At 40.2% G+C, this 22,769-nt stretch overlaps 1 long non-coding RNA gene across 1 annotated transcript in view; it reads right to left on the bottom strand.

The window, feature by feature from the left end:
• Positions 1-7,693: 7,693 nt before the first annotated feature.
• LOC142160348 (uncharacterized) overlaps positions 7,694-22,769 on the bottom strand; it is a 57,373-nt gene continuing 42,297 nt past the window's right edge. Inside the window, exon 2 of the long non-coding RNA XR_012693170.1 lies at positions 7,694-9,454. This is a non-coding gene — a long non-coding RNA (uncharacterized LOC142160348). The remainder of the gene's footprint in view (positions 9,455-22,769) is intronic.

Genomic DNA, 22,769 nt, shown 5'->3' with positions numbered 1-22,769 from the left:
TCCGCTGAGCACGCGCTCCCTTGCCACGTGTACCCTTCTTGTTGCCACAATTTTAAACAGTCATCATGTTCAATTCTCGTTTTTTGTTGATTTAATCAACCGCACTTTATCTCTAACATTATTTAACACCTCTGAGTCAAGACTACCTATGTTTGGGAAAGGTTTCACACACTCCCGGGTCATATTGACCCATTTGTCGCAGTATGCCATTGCATACGCACGTATTTATTATATATAACATGCTTTGCCGACCCAACCAGCCATTCATTAGGCAGCACACAACTCTCCATGACTTCTTGGCCCTGGACGATTTCAACAGGTACGTCCCCTTAAAAATATCAATGCCTTTCCTAGTTTGAGTACTTTACCACTGTTAGCAACCGATATCAATCAAGAATATCAGTGGTTGCAGCGTATTTCCTCCCACATCTCCCAAGTCGCAATCACGGCTGCACTAAATCAACCATGCTGTCCGATCGCACCGCTTACGGATACTAACTATCAGTAAGCTTTGCGATTAATATTTGGGAATGCTGTGAAAACCTGTTATTTTCGCTTCGAGTATACCTGCCATGTATACTCTGTGGTGTCTCTTTATCACCTGCTCTTTCTTAGAACAGAACACCACTTTACACAAAGGCTTCTTTATATCCTGTTCACACCGAGAACAGAACTTTTGTTGTCAGGTCCTCTTTTTAACATGCCCCGTCAGACACATCTGAACCAAAGCGCTATCAATTTTCAACAGTTCCACGCTGCCCTCCCAATACTCAATCACGGCCTTATCATGCGGTCCAATCGCACCGCTCAATGAACTTTATGCGGACCACAGATAACACCGCAATGCTCTGTCCCTTCCAGCAAACAATACCCTTTATCAATAAACGTCATGATTAGTATTGGGCGCACGTGCAAAACAAAACCTATATTCCATTACCAGTATACTTTTGTCTTTATGTATAACATTCACATACACACACACAACCTTTCCAAACAACGGCACTATCTTTTCAGAGATTTTACCAAGTGATTTCACTATGCATAGATAACATACTGTTTATACACGTGGCAACAATACCGGATGTACACATGCTTAATGCAGGAAGTACACATACCTTATGCAATGCTATACCCTTTTAAAATGCAAAACGACAATAAAAAGAAACATTTTTCTTTCTTGTCCCTAGATTCTAGTTAGTGTTCCTTCAGACTATGCAACAACGGACATTCAGTTTTGCAACACAAAGTGAATCACAGATCTTAAACACATTGCATTCTTTCCCATATGAGACGCGTCCGTCAATCCACCCTTTGTTGAGGAACCGAAAATCGTAAGCGTTGCATACCTGCCGATAACATAACTTCCAATTCAGTGCCCCCAAATTAGTAAAGTAATTCTATCGTTTTCAAATAAGCATTGCCCAAGAGATTGTATTGTGTTTCTAACGCACAAAGTGATTTATTTTAGCATATGTAAATAGTTTAACAGTTCAATACATTATTATATTAAGATACAGTACAGTACAGCCATTACCAAAAGATACATACATACCGCTGCGCTTTGCATGAGCTTCGCTGTGCTTCCGCGGGTCCCAGTGGACAGTATATCTGCTTAGAATACTGTGGTCAGAACATGACTGAGACTGTTGGGGGTGCAACTATGATTATATATACACATTCAGTGTTACAGAGAACAATGCAAATGACGTAGCTTGCTTCCATAGGTCCAGACCTCGGGCGGTTCAAGGGTAATCAGGTCATAGGTTAGTTCAGACTAAGGAATTCAAAGGTGGGGGTCGTCTCTCCAGGGGATGTGCTCCAGTTATAATGAGTTCATTACCATTTCACATTCTGATGTCAATCTGGCAATTTATTCCCTAACATCAATAACTAGAGTATGCAATATGCGATCTCTTCGGCGATGGAACCGGACAGCTGCTGATGAATAGGGGATTAGTATGATATCAGACATGTCACATTTCCTATAACCTGAACCTTAAATAACACTAAATCATAATCATAATATATAAACTAATAATAAACCAAACAATATCACAATACAAGATATAAATATGGCGCTTGAAGCATATGCCAGTATACAGATTTTTGTCCAACATAAAAGTCTATATTCTTCTCAAAAGTACACTCCCCATGTACAGGTGGCTGCCAATCCTCCTTTCGCCAAGTGGTGTAGCATGGAAATACCTGTAGAAAAAAGATGGAGGAGGAGGCGCACAATAGTGTAGTACAATAATATAAATGGAATCATACACAAATCCAAAGTGGGACTTTAGCACAAGTGATGAGGAAACCAGAGACCATAATATATCACCCAAGTGCAGTTATACGGGTGTAAGTGTATCAAACATGAATACTTCACAGCATAGAATAAGGGTATACTAAGTAACAAGCCCTTCAGCATAAATTAAGGGTCACCCAATCCACATGTGTACGGGTGTATGCGTACCAGAAATAAAAACTTTTCCGCTTTCTGTAATAATGTTCCATAAACAGCACGATCAGGTCACATTCTCTTCATTGCTCAATCATAAGGCAAAAAAGTCCTCTGTGCATAAGCTAGATCAGTGTTCTTAAACCTGGTCCTCAGGATCCCTAACAGTGCATGTTTCCCAATAATAAACCAAATACTGTCTGCTCATAAATCACTTTGGTATGTAATCTATAAATATATATGTGAAACGAAATATTATAGTGCGTGTGCGTGCGTGCGCATTTTACCGTGCGATCGCACCAAGCCACGCAATGGTACGGCAAAACAATATTAACCAATATACTTTTGTTCATCCAATTATACGACTTCGACACCTTTCAGTCTGTAACTTGGATCTTGCTACCGTGCCTGTGACCCCGACCTTCGGTCTGTTTACTGGATCTGCTATCTGCTGCCGGCCCTTGACCCCTGCTTGGACTCCACTACGCTTACATGGGTTCTCCCCAGCCTGTACACACTTCATGACCCTCTGTCAGTCTGTGGCCCAGTCTGTCCCCACCACTAGGGGCTCCAGTGAACACCTGACTGGCAGAGCAGACTCCGGGTTGTGTTATATCGGCTGGAGGGGTTCCTAACAGTTGATATCATTATTGCCAACGCTTTCTATATTATGGTGTTGATCAAATAAATGTTGATCATGTAATTGTCTAACATATGTATCACACTCTTAACACATGGTTGTGACATTTTGGAAGGAAGCTGTCCTATAATTACAGTACTAGTGTCAGGATCTGCCTGCAGCCCTTTGCATTACATGCTGCTAGCATTGGCAGCTCCTGCCTCCTCTTTGGACTTGTGTTTCATGTATTATTTGCAGTGCCTCTGTTCACCAGAGATGATGCTATTGTGCCTTTCCTTTCATCACCAGGGGTTAACTTGTTGCACTAATTATCCCTTGCACCTGGGTGTCTACTTATACCTGTCACTGCCAGCATACCTTGCTGGTTATTGTTGTTGCTGTTGCTGTCCATGTTGCTGTGCTGTTCCCTGTTGTTCCCTGCTGTGCTCCTGGTTCACCTGTTCTGTGGGATTTCTTCATACTACCTTTTTATCTGCATCAGCCGTGTTCCTAGTATTTGCTTTCTGCATCTCCCTGCAATCCTCATTCCTATACCATCTGGTTTGTACCTTCCAGTAATAAAACATTGTGTGTTTCACCATATTCTGCGCTCCTCAGCTGTAAATTCTGCATTAAAACATTACAGCTAGAATCTGAGATGTCAGACTCACATATAGCACTCATGGACACCCTTAGACTCTGCTCAGGAATCTGTGAATGCCCTCCATTTGTTCTTCAGCCTCAATGTTCTTTTCATGCACCAATGTGGCTGTTTTGGAGTTGACAGACCTTGACAGAGAGAGAAAGTGGTGTACGTGAAGTAACAGAAGATGCATTACCATGTTGGGTACTCATTTTTGTAATGAGCATTTTATTATGTGTAATAGCAGTAGCAGGACCACTACTAGCAAAAGATGGGCATGGACTGAGCCTTTTCTTGCCACTGTATGTCATGTATGGATAGTTAGTTTTTTTTTTGTTTGTTTTAGACAAATCACCACTTTCATCAGTAACTTTTGCCTTACTACTTACATGAAGAGCTGATGCACAATTGGAGCTAGCGAGCTGTGGGCCGCGGTGCAGGGAGGCAGGGAGGAGGGAACCTCTATGGGCCCTGCTGCACTGTTCCTGCCGCACCAATGGTATTTCTGCCACTGAGCTGATGTTTTCTTTGATATTGACAAACGCTGCTTGGATTTGGAGTGCCCTTTCTTGCACTTTCATCCAACATAACCTTTATTACTCATAGAGGCTGAAAAAGTATTACTACTTACAGTACTAGTACTGTGATGCTTTTGATCTATAGACTGTTGGCAATCCATGATTGCCAACAGCAGTAAAACTACCTGAAGTTGGAGCTACTTGTAGCTGCTACCAGACCAAGTGAATGCCCAATGAGATAGGAAAAGAAGGGACTATTACCATGCAATGTACAATCATGCCCAAAAGATTTTGAGAATTACACAAATATTGGTTTTCACAAAGTTTGCTGCTTCAGTGTTGTTAGACCTTTTTGTGAGGTGTTGCTATTTTATACTGAATTAAAATTACAAGCATTACATAAGTGTCAAAGGCTTTTATTGACAATTACATTACGTTTATGCAAAGAGTCAATATTTTCAGTGTTGACCCATCTTATTGAAGACCTCTGCAATTCGCCCTGGCATGCTGTCAATCATCTTCTGGACCACATACTGACTAATGGCCGCCCATTCTTGCCTAAACAATGCTTGGAGTGAGGCTTGAGAATTGACCACTAGTTTTCAATGGGATTAAGGTCTGGGAAGTTACCTGGCCATGGATTTTTATGGACCCAAAATTTTAATGTTTTCTTCCCCAAGCCACTTAGTTATCACTTTTGCCTTATGGCAAGGTGCTCCATCAGTCTGGAGAAGGCATTGTTTGTCACCAAAGTGTTGTTAGATGGTTGGGAGAAGTTGCTCTTGGAGGATGATTTGGTACAATTCTTTATTCATTGCTGTGTTCTTAGGCAAAATTGTGAGTGAGCCCACTCCCTAGACTGTGAAGCAACCCCACACATGAATGGTCTCAGGATGCTTTACTGCTTAGCATTTACTGTTTACTATTTAGCATTTTTCCAGATCCCCCAAACAGTCTGAAAGGTGATTCATCAGAAAAAATGACTTTACCCCAGTCCCCAGCAGTCCAATCCCTGTACCTTTTGCAGTTTATCAGTCTGTCCCTGATGCTTTTCCTGGAGAGAAGTTGCTTCTTTGCTGGCCTTCTTGACACCAGGCCATCCTCCAAAAATCTTCACCTCACTGTGCATGCAGATGCAATCCAACCTGCCTGCTGCCAATCCTGAGTAAGCACTGCACTGGTGGTGCCCCAATCAGGCAGTTGAATCATCTTTAGGAGACGGTCCTAGTGCTTGCTGGACGTTCTTGGGCACCCCGTAGTCTTCTTTAGAACTATAGAACCTCTCTCCTTGAAGTTCCTGATGATTCGATAAATGGTTGATTTAGGTGCAATCTTACTAGCGGCAATATCCTTGCCTGTGAAGCCCTTTTTGTGCTAAGCATTGCTGACTGCACGTGTTTCCTTGCAGAGAACCATGGTTAACAGAGGAAGAACAATTATTAAAAGTACCACCCTCCTTTTAAAGCTTTCAGTCTGTTATTCTAACTCAATCAGCATGACAGAGTGATCTCCAGCCTTGTCCTCTCAACACTCTCACCTGTGTTAACGAGAGAATCACTGACCTGATGTCAGCTGGTCCTTGTGTGGCAGAGCTAAAATGAAGTGGAAATGTTGTTTTGGGGATAAAGTTCATTGTCATGGCAAAGAGGTACTTTGAAATTAATTGCAAACCATCTGATCACTCTTCGTGACATTCTGGAGTATATGCAAATTGCTATCATAAAAACTGAGGTAGCAGACTTTGTGAAAATTAATATTTGTGTCATTCTCAAAACTTTTGGCCATGACTGTAGACACTACTCCACAATATCATTCAAACTAATGCAATTTTTTCATTAAAGAAAATGTTTGTTTAATTTGGGTTGTGCTGTCAAAGACAGGACCCTGTCTTTTGGCTGCTTTCTATTACAAATGTCATACTACCCCTCACACAATTGTTTTCACAGTCAAACACTTGGATTTTAAAATCAACAAATTATTTTTGGGGGGTGTACTGTTTAAAATAAAATATAGGCAAGCTACTCTCTGTTTCGGTGGTTTCACTAAGAAGCATACCAGTGTCAATCTGTTGGAAAAACTCAGGAATGTCATAGCAAAATGGCTTACCCCGCTTAGACTCTTCATAGGTTTCCTCTTTGCCTATAATGGAGCGAACATAGCTTGTGCATTTTGAATGGGCGAATTTCATGTACCATGCTTTGCACACAAAATTTGGTTGTTTGGAATGTTTTTAAAATTAGAGATCAGTACAAGAGATGCTATCTGTGGCTCATATAATTTCTTGCATTTTTGCCATTTAGCTAATGCATGTAGATTGTTGCAGCAGCTACAAAAAAAATTACCTGCCATGCCCCCAACTGAAGCAAGAGGGTAGGTGGTCGCTAGACATTCATTTGGTAGACATTGAGAATTTTGATTAGTTTGACAATTCACAGGCTCGACAGTGTTATTAGGTTAACAATTCAAATGTTGACAGTATCATTAGGTCGATAATTCAAATGTAGACAGTATCATATGGTTAGTGTTAGGTTTAGAGATAGGGTTAGGAATAGGTTTAGGGATATTATTGTCAACCTAAAAAAAAAGTCTACATTTAAATTGTTGACCTAATAATACTGTTTACATTTCAATTGTCGACTTAACAATACTGTCTACATTTCAATTGTCAACCTAATAATACTGTTAATGTCATTATTATTGACTTTCCAACCCTGTCTACATTTTGTTGTCGACCATATAAATGTTGATCATGTAACTCCTGAACATAGGTAGCATGGGACAGCAAGTGGTTAGCACTTCTGCCTCACAGCGCTGGGGTCATGAGTTCAATTCCTGACCATGGCCTTATCTGTGTGGTGTTTGTATGTTCTCCCTGTGTTTGTATGGGTTTCCTCCGGGAGCTTCAGATTCCTCCCACACTCCAAAAACATACTAGTAGTTTAATTGGCTGCTTTCAAAATTTGACCTGTATGCTCCAATGGGTCAGGGACTGATATGAATGAGTTCTCTGTACAGTGCTGCGGAATCAGTGGCGCTATATAAATAAATGATGATGATGATATGTATCACACCCAGTAAGTGGTAGTACCAAAATGAAATTTCTCACTTTACAAGCGTCAGCGATTTTCTCAAACCATTTCAGTAGTGAGGGGGCTTACCCTGGGATATCTTCTTTTCTAAAATGACCATCCTATCAGTCATTGCCCTGCCTATATGTTATATAAGTGTCTATTACTTTATCAAACTGCCATCTTGTTTGATACTGCTGTGCCACAATGTTTCATAGGGATTGTATCTTTTATTAAACTGCCCTGTCACTAATTTTAGCCAGCCAGCTCGCTGCAATTTTGAAAGTTGTGTAGAGATCATTATAAAATAGACTGTTAATGATTGTAAACAAATGTGAATGCTATAAACACTAATGCACAAACAAAATGAGCTCAAAATCACATGACCTTACATGTTTTTCACAATTTTTAATGAAAGCCAGATTCAAAACCAAAACCAAAACACATGAGGATTTTTAGCCAAAACCAAAATACAAAGATGGTTTTAGAACCAAAACACGAGGGTATGCGCACATCTCTAGATAGGATCATATTCCTAGACATTCTCGGTCAGTGACCATACAGACATCATGCATTTATTTACTGAAGTCCAAATGTCAGTTTCTAACAGACGAGTTAACATTTTTGCAAGAGGTATAAAGGTGCTGTTTAGGTGTCACTGACTCACCAGTCACTACTCCACTGCCAAGTGAGTAAATGAAAATAGGCAGGACCCAAGTTACGATTGCAGAGGCTAGTAGTCAGAATTTGTTCTAGGGACTTTCTGACATATACTAGATCTGCAAATAAAATGTATAATGGGCACTGGTGGAGAGTCTGTTTTGGGGCATTTGTGAGTCAAGGACATTGTTGTACACACAATATAAGTTTTGCTTGCAGAACTTACACTACATTTACTTAATGTGTGCATCATTAATTATACAAAATCCTTGTTAATTGGAAATAATGTACCATTTCACAAATATTTTCTAGATTCACAGCAGTAACTAATATTACATGCCTCTTCCCTTAGCTTCCATTACTGAGCCACTCTTTATTGTAATATAATAATCCCTGGCACAACTCACATGTACGTCTTATTCATCCATATTTCTTAGACGTATGTGGGTTAAAATTTCTCAATCTATGTGCACTGAAATGAATGGGCCGCTTTTTCACTCATGTGCAAGAGGCCAAAATGTTTTCATAACTATTGGTGGTAATGTCCGAAGTTTCAACTGCTTTGTATGATCACTCTTTAAATCTTTGTTAGCTGTAAGAGTATTATGCTCTAAACAACGTATAGTCAGGGAGTATGAAATTTGCATTCCCAAGCTATTAAAACCTTTTCCAAGGTAGTAACACATTAAAAGAATAAATAAACTAAATGGGGTGTTAGGCTACAACCTCTTCAATGTGTCAGCACAGATATTGTAAGGGTCTGAAGTCTATTTGGAGGGGTGCAGCACCTTGCCACCATGAGAACATTCATTGGCTGGTTTGATAAAGCTGTCTCAGACAATGGTCTCAGAAATATCGTTATTGTACAGTGAGCTGTAGATATAGACATTTTTAAGGCTTCCATGAAAACATGACTGATTCTTTGAACAATTCCAGTAAGTTGTGAAGTCTTTATCACTGTCATGTATTCTCCAACAGTCACCCGTCTATTATAATCACTGCATTGTCTTCATCTTAATGTTATGTACAAAATGTTGTGTAATAGGACCTGCCCAACATTTTTATGCATGGTTCGAGACATTGAGTTGTTAATTGTTTAATTAACTCAGGGACCATACAGGTATAGGAGGATTTGCTTTCAATATGTTTTGCATCTCTTCTGTATCCCAGTGTTTCATTTATTTCAGTTGATAACTTTGCATGTTTTATTTTTTCTTTGCAATATGTTCTTTGGAATATGATATCATATTGTGGAGTTTGATCTCATTGTTTAACGCATTATACTATTGTCACATATAACAGTGAAATAGTTTGTCTTCGTTACACAGTTCCATCTAACGATAGTATCGGCATGTGTTTCTTCCTCCATAAGATGACAATACCCAAAGGCAGTAGCACCAAGAAAAACATTACTAGCGCAGTGAGCAAGATGAGAAATACAATAGCCCATGGTTCCAAAACAGCTGACACCATATTCTCTTGAGGTGGACAAACCTGTAAAAATAAATAACAGTATCACTATTATACTTTATTCAATCAATATAGCTCAATATTTGACACTGGATTTATTCTGTTTTTTTACCCATAAAGTATGTATAGTGGAAATCTGGTGCACTTCTTCAACTACATAATATACTTTATTAAGAAAAGGTGTAAATTAAGCTTGAGAATCAATTATTATCCAGCTGTAGTCACTTTTTGGGTGATACAGTTTAACAATAAACCAATGCAGCTACTTACTCATATTTGTTAAAACTTATTATAAACATGAAGAATAAAAAAACTTGAAAATAGTATATAGTCTTGCATAGTATATAATAAGATGTATCTATCAGGTTCAAAGGCGTATACAAGATAACATTGGTGTCATGTACTAGACTTGCTGAGATGGCTCCCAGCACACTTCTCTGGTAGTTCTTTGTGGCACCACCGCAGCAACCTCTCCAAAGCCATCCCCTTAGATGTGCATACCAATCTCATATAGATGTGATCACATGACCGTTCACGTCTCCTGCCCACCCCCAGTGTTTTTTTTGCCACTTTACTTATACATGTTCTGCGCTCTGTGATACTTAAGGGATATTTACATATACATAAAATTTGTCTAGTTTTTCTCCTTGCTGTATTTCCCTGACAGTTTGAGAGATTGTATCCATCTCCTGAACTCCTCCAGGAAATCTGCCTAATCATGTTGGGAACTTTATTCCGCTTCAGTGTTCTTGCCTAGATATCCAGTATTATATTGTTCTCTTTATTGCAGTGGTTCCTGTTCTAGCATGTGTTGCCAATCCTTTCACCCTCATACTCAGACTACGCTTAGAAATACGCCAGTGGCCGTGATCTGTGTGGCGCACATCACAAAGCAGATACCTCCTTGCGCGGATCCCTGGTGAACACTGGCTTCATATTAAATTCTGCGCCCTGGACATGGGAGTACCAACTTAAGCTAGTCACAGAATTCCTACTTCCAGTGTATAGCTGATAATTGGAACTTAACTGTAATGATTTTAAAGACACTGGGCCTGATTCATTAAGGAAAGTTAAGCAAATGTAAGCAAGTAGGACAAAACCATATTGCATTGGAGGGGGAGGTAAGTTTTATTTAAAAAAATGTGATGGCAGATTTATATTTGTGGTAGGACTTGTCCTAGATCAACTTTAAATTTCAGTGTACAAATAAGCTATCAAGTATTTGTGTGCTACATGAAAAAACACCCAGTATTTTTCTTATGTGCAAAATAATAAACTCATTTGCACCCCTTGCATTGCAGCATGGTTTTGTCCAGAAAATTTGAGCAAGAAAAGTTACTCAGTTTTTTTCTTAACTTTCCTTAATGAACCAGGCCCATTGTTTCCTGAATTCATGAACAACCACAATTCTGATTTTAAGCATAATTATTGAATTAGGACTGGGTTAGGACTGTGTATATAGGCAAGCATTTCCTCAGACTATTTCTGTTAATGAATGTAGAACATGTCTTGATTTAGTCGACCTTTCATGTGCCACAGTGTCATTCACTAAGGCCACTCATTTATTAAAACCTCTCCTGCCATCCACATTATTGCAATGATGAACTTAGCCAAGGCCATCATATTAATTACATATTGAGATACTGGCTTACTTAGGAATGTCCAAATATACATATCATAGTAGTGATATGAAGATTATCCACTCCTGTTTCAGAGATGCATACACCCACAGCTAACCAAAATGTTTGAACTTCAGGGCAATCCTACAATAAATGCGAAAAGGAACCCAATATTTTTCCACATATAGTTACAACTGTTTCTTCTTTCCATTTTCTTTAATCAGAGGGGTCATAAATACACTTTGTGCAGTATGTACAATTTTTTTTGCTAAATCTAACAGAGGATATAACTATTTTAGCACAGCCCAACTTAAAGCCACATTCCTCATCCGTTAGCTATTCAATGTCCTACCATTTTTGTCTCAAGCACAATATGAGGGAGAACATTTCATTCTCACATCAAGAAAGTTTGATTTTATCTGTCAGTTTATTTCCCTGCAGCATAAACTCTGTTTACTCTGACTGCTGTACTACTTGCTCAGTCACTACCTCCCCCTGCAACAGCTGTTTCAGTCTTCTATCTAATAATAATTCAGAAATAGAATAGAAAGGGGACAGACCACGCTTCCCATATATTAGATGCAGCCTCTAGGTAATAGTGATAAGGGGAGGGATCCTACCCCTAATAGAAGTATACAAAAAGGCTGGAATTACCTGGCGCAAAGATGACAGAGTGTAGGTTCAGTGCAAAAAACATTTATTAATGTAACATGTAGGGAAAAGAACTAATGCTAAAAATGTTAATAAGTATGTCCAGAGTGAAGAGCACACAAAATAGCAGAAGGGAAACCAAAAAACAAGAAGAAATACAAAACAAAAACAAAAACAAAAAAGAGAGTCCAATACAAAGTCCAATACAAATGTCCAGAAATCGCAGAAAACATAAGTCCAAAATACAAAAAGAGGGAAGGGAAAAAGGAGGCAAAGAAAAAAAATCACTCACTGTTGGTGAAAATCCTGGTTCCAGGCAGAAAAACGTAGGGTCCGAGTGCGGTAGTGTGGGGGAGGAGAAGGAGTACGTCTACTCCGTCCTCTGAAAACAACTTGATGTAACAGATGCAGACAGGTACCTGTGCCGGGTCTTCTACGTCCTAGTGGTGTTCGCGCATGCACCCCACTTTCCAGAGTCCGATGTGCGGCAGGAACAGCGGGAGAAAGTCAAAAGGTAGAATAAAATGTAAGGAGTGGCAGTGTGGGAGTAGACAAGTAACCAACGTGTTTCTCCCAAAGATGGGCTTCCTCAGGGATATCAATGGGGTCAAACCTTAGCTATAGTGAAACTTATAGCAAAGGCGGTCAGTCTTAGGTCCAATCAGAGCTTGTTTAGAAGGTCATGTCTTGATTGACCAATTGGAGAGCTCAAATCACCATAGGCAGCTCTATCAAAGGCTCAAGTAAAAAACACAAGAGGTGTAGGAATCATATTGTTGCCTTGTCTTCTTTGTAGACTTGGCCGCAGGCCGACAGAGGGTCGAGAAACTTATACTGGCTTAACTTCAAATTCATCCTCTCCTCTTTCTGCTCTGCCCTGTCCCTCGCTAAACAATCCTTCTTTAAGTCCCTTATCTCTTCTCAGTCCTCTAATCCCCGCCGCCTCTTTGCCACATTCAACTCACTCCTCTCCCCCCCTCCCACTGTCCAACCTTCCCTCTCTGCTTCTGACTTCGCCTCCTTTTTTCTCTTCCAAAATTTAAGCCATCAGACAGAACATCTCCTCCTCCCACTGCTCTCCCGCCCCCCTCTCCACTTCACCTCCCGCCATTAACCAGCTGTGGTCCTCCTTCATCCCCACTTCAGGTGAAGAAGTTCGATCCCCTATTCTTTCCTCTCCACCCTCTACCTGTCCTCTTGATCCCATCCCCTCCCACCTTCTTCGCTCTCTCTCTCCCACTGCCTGCTCCTACCTCGCTCACCTCTTCAACCTATCACTCTTCTCTGGCGTTGTCCCATCCTCATTCAAACACGCTCTTTTCTCCCCTATCCTCAAGGAACCCAATCTTGACCCCACCTCTCTTACTAACTACCGCCCTATCTCTCTTCTCCCATATGCCTCCAAATTACTTGAGCGGATTGTCTGCAGCCGCCTCACCAAACACCTCTCTGACAACTCCCTCCTTGACCCTCTCCAATTCAGCTACCACCCCCTCCACTCCACCGAAACAGCCCTGGCTAAAGTTACTAATGATCTCCTATCAGCCAAATCCAAGGGTCACTACTCCATACTCATCCTCCTCGACCTCTCCACGGCCTTCGACACCGTGGACCACCCCCTCCTGTTGCAAACTCTACTCTCTCTCGGCCTCTCTGGCTCTGTCCATGCCTGGTTCACCTCCTACCTTGCTAACCACTCCTTCTCTGTATTCACGTCTGGTTCTTCCTCCACCCCCACCCCTCTCCCTGTTGGAGTCCCTCAGGGCTCTGTTCTTGGCCCTTTACTCTTTTTGCTCTATACCTCCTCCCTTGGAGCTCTCATCTCTTCATTCGGTCTTCAGTATCACCTATATGCTAATGATATTAAACTCTACATCTCTTCTCCTGATCTTTCCTCCTCCATCCTCTCTCGTGTAACTGACTGCCTCTCAGCCATCTCATCCTGGATGTCTTCACGCTTTCTTAAAATTAACATCTCCAAAACTGAACTCATTGTCTTTCCCCCACCCAGACTCCCTTCCCATCATGACCTCTCTATAATCGTTAACAACTCCACTATCTCCTCTGTCACCCAACTCCGCTGCCTAGGAGTCACTCTTGACTCCTCTCTCTCTTTTGCCCCCCACATTCAATCCCTTACCCAAGCCTGTCGCTTTCAACTCCGTAACATTGCCCACATCCGTCCCTTCCTCTCTCAAGATGCCACCAAAACTGTCATCCATGCTCTCATCATTTCCCGCCTCGACTACTGCAACCTCCTCCTTACTGGCCTCCCCTGCTCCCACCTCGCCCCCCTCCGCTCTATACTTAATGCGGCTGCGAGACTCATCTTCCTCTCACGCCGCTCCTCCTCTGCCTACCCTCTCTGTCTTGCCTTACACTGGCTCCCCTTCCCCTACAGAATCCTTTTCAAACTCCTCACCACCACTTACAAGGCTCTTTCCCAGTCTACTGCCCCTTATATTTCTAACCTCCTCTCCATTCACACTCCCGCCCGCTCCCTGCGCTCGGCCAATGATCGCCACCTCTCCTCCACTCTGATCACCTCTTCCCACTCTAGAATACAAGACTTCTCCCGAGCTGCCCCCCTTCACTGGAACGACCTCCCTCGCTCCATCCGTCTCTCACTCAATCTGTGCTCCTTCAAGCAGGCACTAAAAACTCACCTGTTCCTTAAGGCCTACCAACCATCCACTTAACCTCTCACCTCTTCTGTTTCTCCCCTGGCTCCTCTTCTCTCCCCTTTGCTTCACTGGCTCCCTCTTGTGCCTGATTTTGTTTGCCCTCCCTTAGGATGTAAGCTCGTATGAGCAGGGCCCCTCTCCCCTCCTGTCTCCACACCTGTTCTTCCGCTCCGTCTTTACAGTATTTGCCTGCCTGGAGTTTCTGAAGTTCTGGTACTTTGTGTTTATTGTTCTGTATTGTTATACCCTGTATAGTGTACTGTTTGTGCCGTGTACGGCGCTGCGGAAACCTTGTGGCGCCTAACAAATAAACTATAATAATAATAATAATAATAATAATAATAATAATAGAGCCATTTTATAAAAGTCCAAATATAGTACAGGTAAACTACGGGTAAAAGACCTATAAGAAACCTGTAGAAAATAATTATCAATATATATATATATATATATATATATATATATATATAGCACTAGAAGGAGGCTTAAATTATAGGTGTATGGGAGAGTATGAATAAAGATGGGGTCTACCTAATAAATTCTAAAGGGAATGAAAATAAAGTGCCTAAAGAAAGGTGTTTAAGTCAAAATCAACATTGAGACCATTAGGAGTCAAAGTTTTAAGGTAGTAGATCCATTTAGTTTCTTCTTGGGAGATGAGTTTAATATAATCCCCTCCCCGCCATGGTTTCTTTATATTATGGATCCCAATAAATTTCAGTTTAGAGGGTCATGTTGATGGCATTGAAGAAAATGATCAGGGACATTATGTGAAGTCATTTGGTCCCTAATATTCCTCTGATGTTCTTGGATCCTAGTGCTCAATTTTGTAATCGTCCTCCCGACATATTGTTTTTCCGCAGGGACATTCCAACAAGTAGATGATCGCAGGACATTTTTTCTTTAATGTCATATCTGACACCCTTGGTATTTGACTTGAAATCAGTCACAGGCTTAGTGTCTCTATGTCCATAGGTCTTACAGGCCGCACATCGATTGCAATAGTAAAAGTCATGTTTATTCGCATTGAGCCAGGTATTTTTGGTGTCCTTTCTCTCCGGAGGGATTGTGCTTTTTACTAGTTGATTCCTCAAGTTTCCCACTTTCTTGTAAATGAAGCTGGGTCTCGGGGGAAGGATACTTTTAAGGGTATCGTCGCCTAGAAGAACCCCCCAGTGTTTCTTTATGATTTTTTCAATCTTAAAAGCATTTGCACTATACTTAGTGATGAACGGAATTTTTTCTATGATCATTCCTTTGTTTTTCCTTTGTTTTTGTTTTGTACTTTTGTATTTTTTCTTGTTTTTTGGTTTCCCATCTGCTGTTTTGTGTGCTCTTCACTCTGGACATACTTATTAACATTTTTAGCATTAGTTCTTTTCCCTATTGGGTCTGTGAACTACCTTTTTGACCTTTTTTCTGCTGGTTCCAACTAAAGTTGGATCTCATGTTACATTAATAAATGTTTTTTGCACTGAACCTACACTCTGTCATCTTTGCGCCAGATAATTCCAGCCTTTCTATCTAATAATTGCATTTTCAAGGCTACTGAAGCCTTTGCCTGCCATCACAAGTATAAAGCATTGAAACTGAGTTTGAATTGGATTTGGACCAGACATTGGCCCACTCCCATTTCATGACTCTGCAAAATCTCAATTACCATATTTATTAAACACTTCTACCCACTCCACCAGATGGCTCCCCACATCATCACTCCATACTACATGTCCAAGTCTAGTCCCTCTATCCACTGTCACTCACCCCTCCACCACATATCACCTTGTTTCTCCTGGACACACACCTTCACCTGCCCTGCACACTATGGAATGAAAGATCTGTCTGCAATATCTCACTCCCATTCATGACCTTTTCCTCTCCCATTCCTTTGGCTTCCTGGCCCTTACTGAAATATGGATCTCCCCCTCTAATATTGCTTCCCCTGCTGCACTCTCCCATGTGGATCTCTCCTTCTCCCACATTCCCCTACCTGGAGACCGCTAAGGAGGTGGTGTAGGTATCCCACTGTCTCCCAGCTACACCTTCAGTGTTATCACTCCTGAACCCTACCTCATCGTCTGCTGCTATGAAGTTCACTCCATCCGCCTCTTCTCCCCTCTCCACCTTCATGGTGCTGTCATCTGTCATCCACCTGGCGCTTCCTCACAATTTTGTGATAACTTTGCTGCATGGCTTTCCCATTTCCGATCTTCCCACTACTATTATCGGTGTTTTTAACATCCCTACTGACTCTCCTATTACTACCGCTGCCTCCAAACTCCTAACTCTCACTTCCTCCTATGGCCTCTCCCAATGGACAACTTCTACCACCCACCTTGACAACTTCTACCACTCCCTGGACCTAGTTTTCTCCCATCTCTGTGACATCTCCAACTTCTCCAATTCTGTCTTCCTCCTCTCTGACCACAATCTCTTGTCCTTTCCCCCTTTTTTACCTCTTGAACCCCCCTCCCACCCAAAGTCACCTGCATAAGCGTCTCTTCAACAGCATTGTCTCCATCATCTTTGTGTCCTCCCTCAAACCCCTCCTCACTACCATTTCTTCCCTATTGGTCCCCAACACTGCTGTCTTTCTTTATAACTACAAACTCTGTTGTCCTTGATAATGCAGCACCAGCCACCCCACTTCATGTCTGCCAACGTAAACCCAACCCTGGCACTCCCCTTTTTTTTGTCTCCTCTGAACGCCCCAATGGAAGAAATCATGCTCCCTTGCTGACTTCATCCACTTTAAATTCATCCTTTCCTCCTACTATTCAGCACTCTTTTTTGCCAAACATACATACTTCACATACCTCATCTCCTCTCTGTCCAATAAACCTGACACCTCTTTGCTACATTAATTCTATACTGTGTGCTCCCCTAACTCCATCTACCTCATCCATCACTGCTCTTGACTTACACCTACTTCAAAGATAAAATTGACTATCCACAATGATATCTGTTCTCGACAGACTCGCCTCCCCTCACCTGTCCTCTTTATAACTCACTCTGCCACCCTTGGCTCCTACCCTCCTTTAATTGTGCCTGAGATCCTCTCTCTTCTCTCCTATTCTTCTTCTACAACCTATCCTCTTTTCCCAGTCTCCTCCATTTTAATTTGCTTCCTCTATTCCAATACCTGTTGTCACTCTGCTCACTTCTTTAACCTCTCTCTCTCCATTGATATCTTCCCCTTTTCCTTCAAGCATGCTCTCCTCTCCCCTATTCTCAAGAAATCCTCCCTTGACCCATCCGCTCCTATAACTATCACCACATATCTCTGCTTCTAAAATTGTCTTCAATTGTCTGACCCACTTTCTCTCTTCCCACTCTCTTCTTGACCCTCTCCGGTCTGACTTCGTTTACTTCACTCATCTGAAACCGCCCTCACTAAAGTAACAAACGACTTACTCTCAATTAGGTCTAAAGGGCACTTCTCCCTTCTCGTACTCCTCAAACTCTCTGCTCCTTTGACACTGTTGATCATGCTTCTCTCCTCTCTACCCTTCACTCCCTAGGTCTTCATGAAATATCTCTCTCCTTGTTTGCCTTGTTCCTCTCTGGCTACTCTTTTAGTGTCTCTGCTTCTGACCCCCCCTTTTCCTCTTCCTCTTTCTATTGAAATCCCCCAAGTCTCTGTCCTTGGCTCTCTGCTCTTCTCTCTCTACACCCCCTCTGTCGGTGAACTTATTAAATAATTTGGCCTCCAATACCTATCTCTATCTCTATGCTGATGACATGCAAATCTATTGTTCATCCCCTGACTTCTGTCCCACCTTTCTAACCCAAGTATCTAGCTGTCTCTTGGCTGTAGCTACCTGGATGCCACAGCGCTTCTTCAAACTCAAAATCTCCAAATCCGAGCTCATAATCTTTCCTCCTCAAAATATCTCCTTCTTGGTTGACAACATAACTCTCTCTCCTGTCACCCAAGCCCACTGCCATGAGAATCACCCATGACTCTGCCCTCAACTTTACCACTCATATCCAGTCCTTAACCAAATCCTGCCACCTCCACCTCCATAACATCACGCAAATTTAATGCCTTTCTCTCTCAGGATGCATCCAAAATTCTCGTCTATTTACTCATAATTTTTTGTCTCAACTATTACCTGGTTTGTGTTCTCGCAGCAATAAATACTTTTATGTTTTCATTTTACTTCTGGCTTCATGCTGTCATTCAATTAATTAATAAAATGTAAGTTTTATTTTCGATGTATTTCCTGCTGAAACTATTGTAAAAGGAGTATTGACAACCAACTTCTTTCTTCTCTTTATTGCTTGTATTAAGTTTAAGGTTGCACCCCCAAAATATATAAAGATCATTATATATATTATAATGGCATATAATTATACTGATATATCTTGATAGGGGTTTTCAACTCCAAGCTATTTTTGTGCAACGTTTTCTTCTCTCTCTTTTTTGAATTTCATGCTGTCATTGCAAGAATCTAGTTTTGGAACAGAATAGCAACAAAATGAACACCTAATATTAGTGGTGGTGGCTAAATCCTGTCTGGTCTGGGTAAAATATCTGAGCTATATTTTTATTTAGCCAAAGCACCGGACTTTAGCTAATATTTTGATGTGTGTAGTTAATAGTGAAATAGGGCATTATGATTCTGGATGAAGTATTTCACAATTTTTGGAATGACAATAATCAATGCTTAGACATAGAGGAGGGAAGTGTTTCATTGGCCAATAAGGTGTCAACATTTTCAAGCTTTTGAGTTTGGAAATATAAAGGATTTGAACTTGTTCTATAATTTTAATCTAATCCCATCTAAAGATGGTGCTTTGTTGCTGGTGAAAAAAGTGACTACTCTGCCTATTTAAGTGTAATAGGGGTATCTAGGTATTCCATAGACTTTGAGGATAACATGTGAAGATTTATTTGCCACATAGTCCATTAAGTGTTGATGCTAGCAACTCACCCTGGTATTATAAAAATGTTTACAATAATTGTAAAATACTTAAGAGATGAGGGGGGCAATTTTATTACTCAAAAAACGCTTGTTGCCTCATACTTTTTACATTGTATTTCAAGCAGCACTCTTAGGGGGGGTATTCAATTGACGGCGGGATCGCCGAAAATCCCCGCGCTTGAAAATATCACCTTTAATGCAGTAATATCTCACTGGATTTCAGCTCGCAGCTCCTGAAATCCAGCGAGTAAATTACCGTATTAACGGTTTTCCCGCGCAGGATTACTGTAATAATGGTAATATTTTTCGAGCGCGGGATTTTTGGCGATCCCGCCGTCAATTGAATACCGCCCTTAGTGTTGTCATATTTATATATAAGTTGTAGTGCTGCTTTTAAATGTTGCCATTATTTTTTGTGACAAGGCTTGACTGCAAAGCAAAGGATAAATGTGCAGCAATTAAAAATGGTATTGTATCGTGCTAGTGAAATGCCAGCATGATGCCAATGGGACGATGTTGCCTGTTGTAAAGAGTAAATATAATTTGTACAACAAATGTATAATAATCTGATCATCAAATAAAGAATCGACAGCTCCATGCAGCAGCAGTGTACCTCTCACAGGTATTCTGTTGAGTGTTAACTTAGAGAGAAAAAGAGAACATCAATAAGGACTGTATAACAAGCCATAATCATCCCACACACTGTCATGCGGGTTTTTCTTGACAAGGAGTACCATTACATCACCAGCTGACGTGAAACCCACAGTCGGGTTTAAATAAACGTTTTTAATAAGTGAAATCAGGATTTAATTATTCCTCAGATGCTGCAATTACTTTTTCGCAATATCTCCTTTTTATCACATTGATGCACCATGAGACAATCCTATCAATTACATTCTGAATTAATTGGACTAATAAAAACAGTAATACAACTATATATCCTGATCCCTGAAGTATATTGTGCACATAATTGCCTATACTAAATTATACTAAATTGTAGTGCAAGTTACATTTCAGTTCAGCATTTGAGTTCAGATACTCTACATAGCAGCCATTACACCACATAATTAACAAGCTATTAATTTAGATTATACTAATATTCTCATCCATTCAATTACCTATGATTAACACCAACTATGTGGGACTTTTCACCAGTCCATTATATAAACACTATGGTATATCAAACATATTATATTGAGGGCTGGGAATTGAATTGAACTGCATTATCACATTGTTTGTCTGCACATAGTAGGAAGTGTAAATGTCAAGTCCCTTGCACAATAGCTCTAATAAGCTCTATTGGCAGCTTTGTGTGACTGGAAATCAGTGTCTGCAATGCCTGTTGTGTGTGAATGCCAAGTATAATAGACTTACACACACAGCACCTGTGTGATGCAACCTTAAATGGGCCACTTGATGTTTAATCCTAAAAACAATATAAACAGTATTTTTTTTTCTTGAATGTCATCAGCTTAGATACATAAGATGCACACTGACATATTTTGTGTTAAGTCTGTCTGACAGATGACCTGCATCAATGAACAATTTGTTCTTTTCGTATGTTTACCTTTGTTATTTAAAAATCATAGTGAAAAATCAAGCAATAGCATATAGACAGAAAAGCCTGATACTGTTGAATTGATGTAAACCAGTATGTATTGCACAGTTTTAACCTCTATGATATAGAGATTTTAAATTAATTACATTTTAATATTTTGAGGTTTAGCTTAAAAGAAAATTATAGACATGGCTAAAGCTTATAACATGACCAATTTGTTTTGGCTGAAAATGTAGAGTTTCGTTTTCAGTATGATATAATTATTTTTACAATATCATGGACATTAGGTAGGAAAAGTAGATCACTGTTAGTGAGTTATTAATAAAAAAACACCTGTTCAGACTCTAGTTAGAAAATCTGGAACAAGGGTAATGAGGGGTTAGAAAACAATTACTTTAAATGTTTATACTGCATGTAGAAACAATGTGCTTACTGACAGTTGACACAAAGACATTTACTAATATAAAATGAGTTCAAATAGATTTCAAACACATCTAAACTATTTACTCAACATATTTATTAATTTTCATAGAAATATATTTTTTCTTGTGTATGAAGTACCAAGTTTGGCATTATACCATATCTCCCAATTTAGGACAGTCCCGATTCTAGAAGACTGTTCTAACAGCCAGAACTTTTTCCTGATTGACGGTAATTTTGGGAGGTGTGAATAATATATAGAAATCAGGATATGCAATGTCAAAAATGGGGCATGAACATGTCAGGATTAGGGTGTGGTACATCACATTGGGGTATGCTCTCTTTTGGTGTGGCTACAGCTTCATAATTGTTAGGTTGCAATCAGCTCTCCTCCCCTCTTCCCCTGTATAGAGGCAACAATGGAAATTTACTATAGTGCCATTTTGTCAAACGGATTATATTATATTATTATGTTTGCTGAAGATTCTAGGATAGTGATATATCTATCAAAAATGTAGATGCCTTATTTTATTCTTGTGCGAATGTTTTCAAATTATTTGAGACATTTTTAATGTAGTCATGTGTGAACATTACCATTGCTTGTCCATTTTAAAATGTTATGTGTGTGTTGTATAGTGCCTAGGTGCTAGCCTTTTTGTGATGTCTGATTCTGAGGTGGTCTATCGCTATAGCCTACACGGTGATGTGTGCATATTAGGTATTATTTTCAATCACATCATTATTTACAAGTGACCCTTTGCTGGCCTAAATATATTGGTATATATTGTAGTTGTAAATGGTAGGTCTAGCAGGTTGCAAAATATCATCATTCTTTGCATTATGGTGTGCTTATCAACTAATTGTCAAGTATTGTAGCATTACAAAAGCGCCATATCATGTTAACATTTCTCCCTAATTGTTTGCATTCTTAGTTACTTATTCTTTTTTTTTTTCTTGTTAGTGTTTTTAGGAGACAACACCTATCCTTTCTGTCTTTGGCTCCTTACTCCCATTTAAAATTCCCACACGGAACAAGAATTTACATACAATTCGGCACATATGGAGTAGACTTTTAGACTTTTAAAAGTCAGATTCCGCTGCCTTGACATTGTATGCAACATAATTTCTCTGTGTGTTACTCCATGACATCACTATCAGGAGTGGGGTTCCATGGGTAGAAGAGCAGATGTTGCTGACCAGGTGGTGGATAGTACTCCAGATTTTACCAAGACTATTCTGGGTATAAAGAATAGGTGATTTTTTCATTCTTTACATGTAAGTGCCTTTTGGTATTTGCTTCAAATGTAATACTTAAAGTCAACGGACAAAAATAAGTTTTCAAATTTGTGTATTTTGTGCAAACAGAAAACAACAAAAAGTGACAAACCAAACCACACATTGAAATCTACTGAAATCTATTCTGATGTTTTGGCCATGCTTACACCTAGGGCCAAACATTTTTTGGGGTGGGTCACTTAGTTT

The sequence above is a fragment of the Mixophyes fleayi genome, chromosome 6 (assembly GCF_038048845.1).
Source record: "Mixophyes fleayi isolate aMixFle1 chromosome 6, aMixFle1.hap1, whole genome shotgun sequence".
NCBI classification, from domain to species: domain Eukaryota; kingdom Metazoa; phylum Chordata; class Amphibia; order Anura; family Limnodynastidae; genus Mixophyes; species Mixophyes fleayi.
The sequence above is the reverse complement of the archived record's forward strand: the minus strand, read 5'-3'. Positions and strand labels throughout refer to the sequence as shown.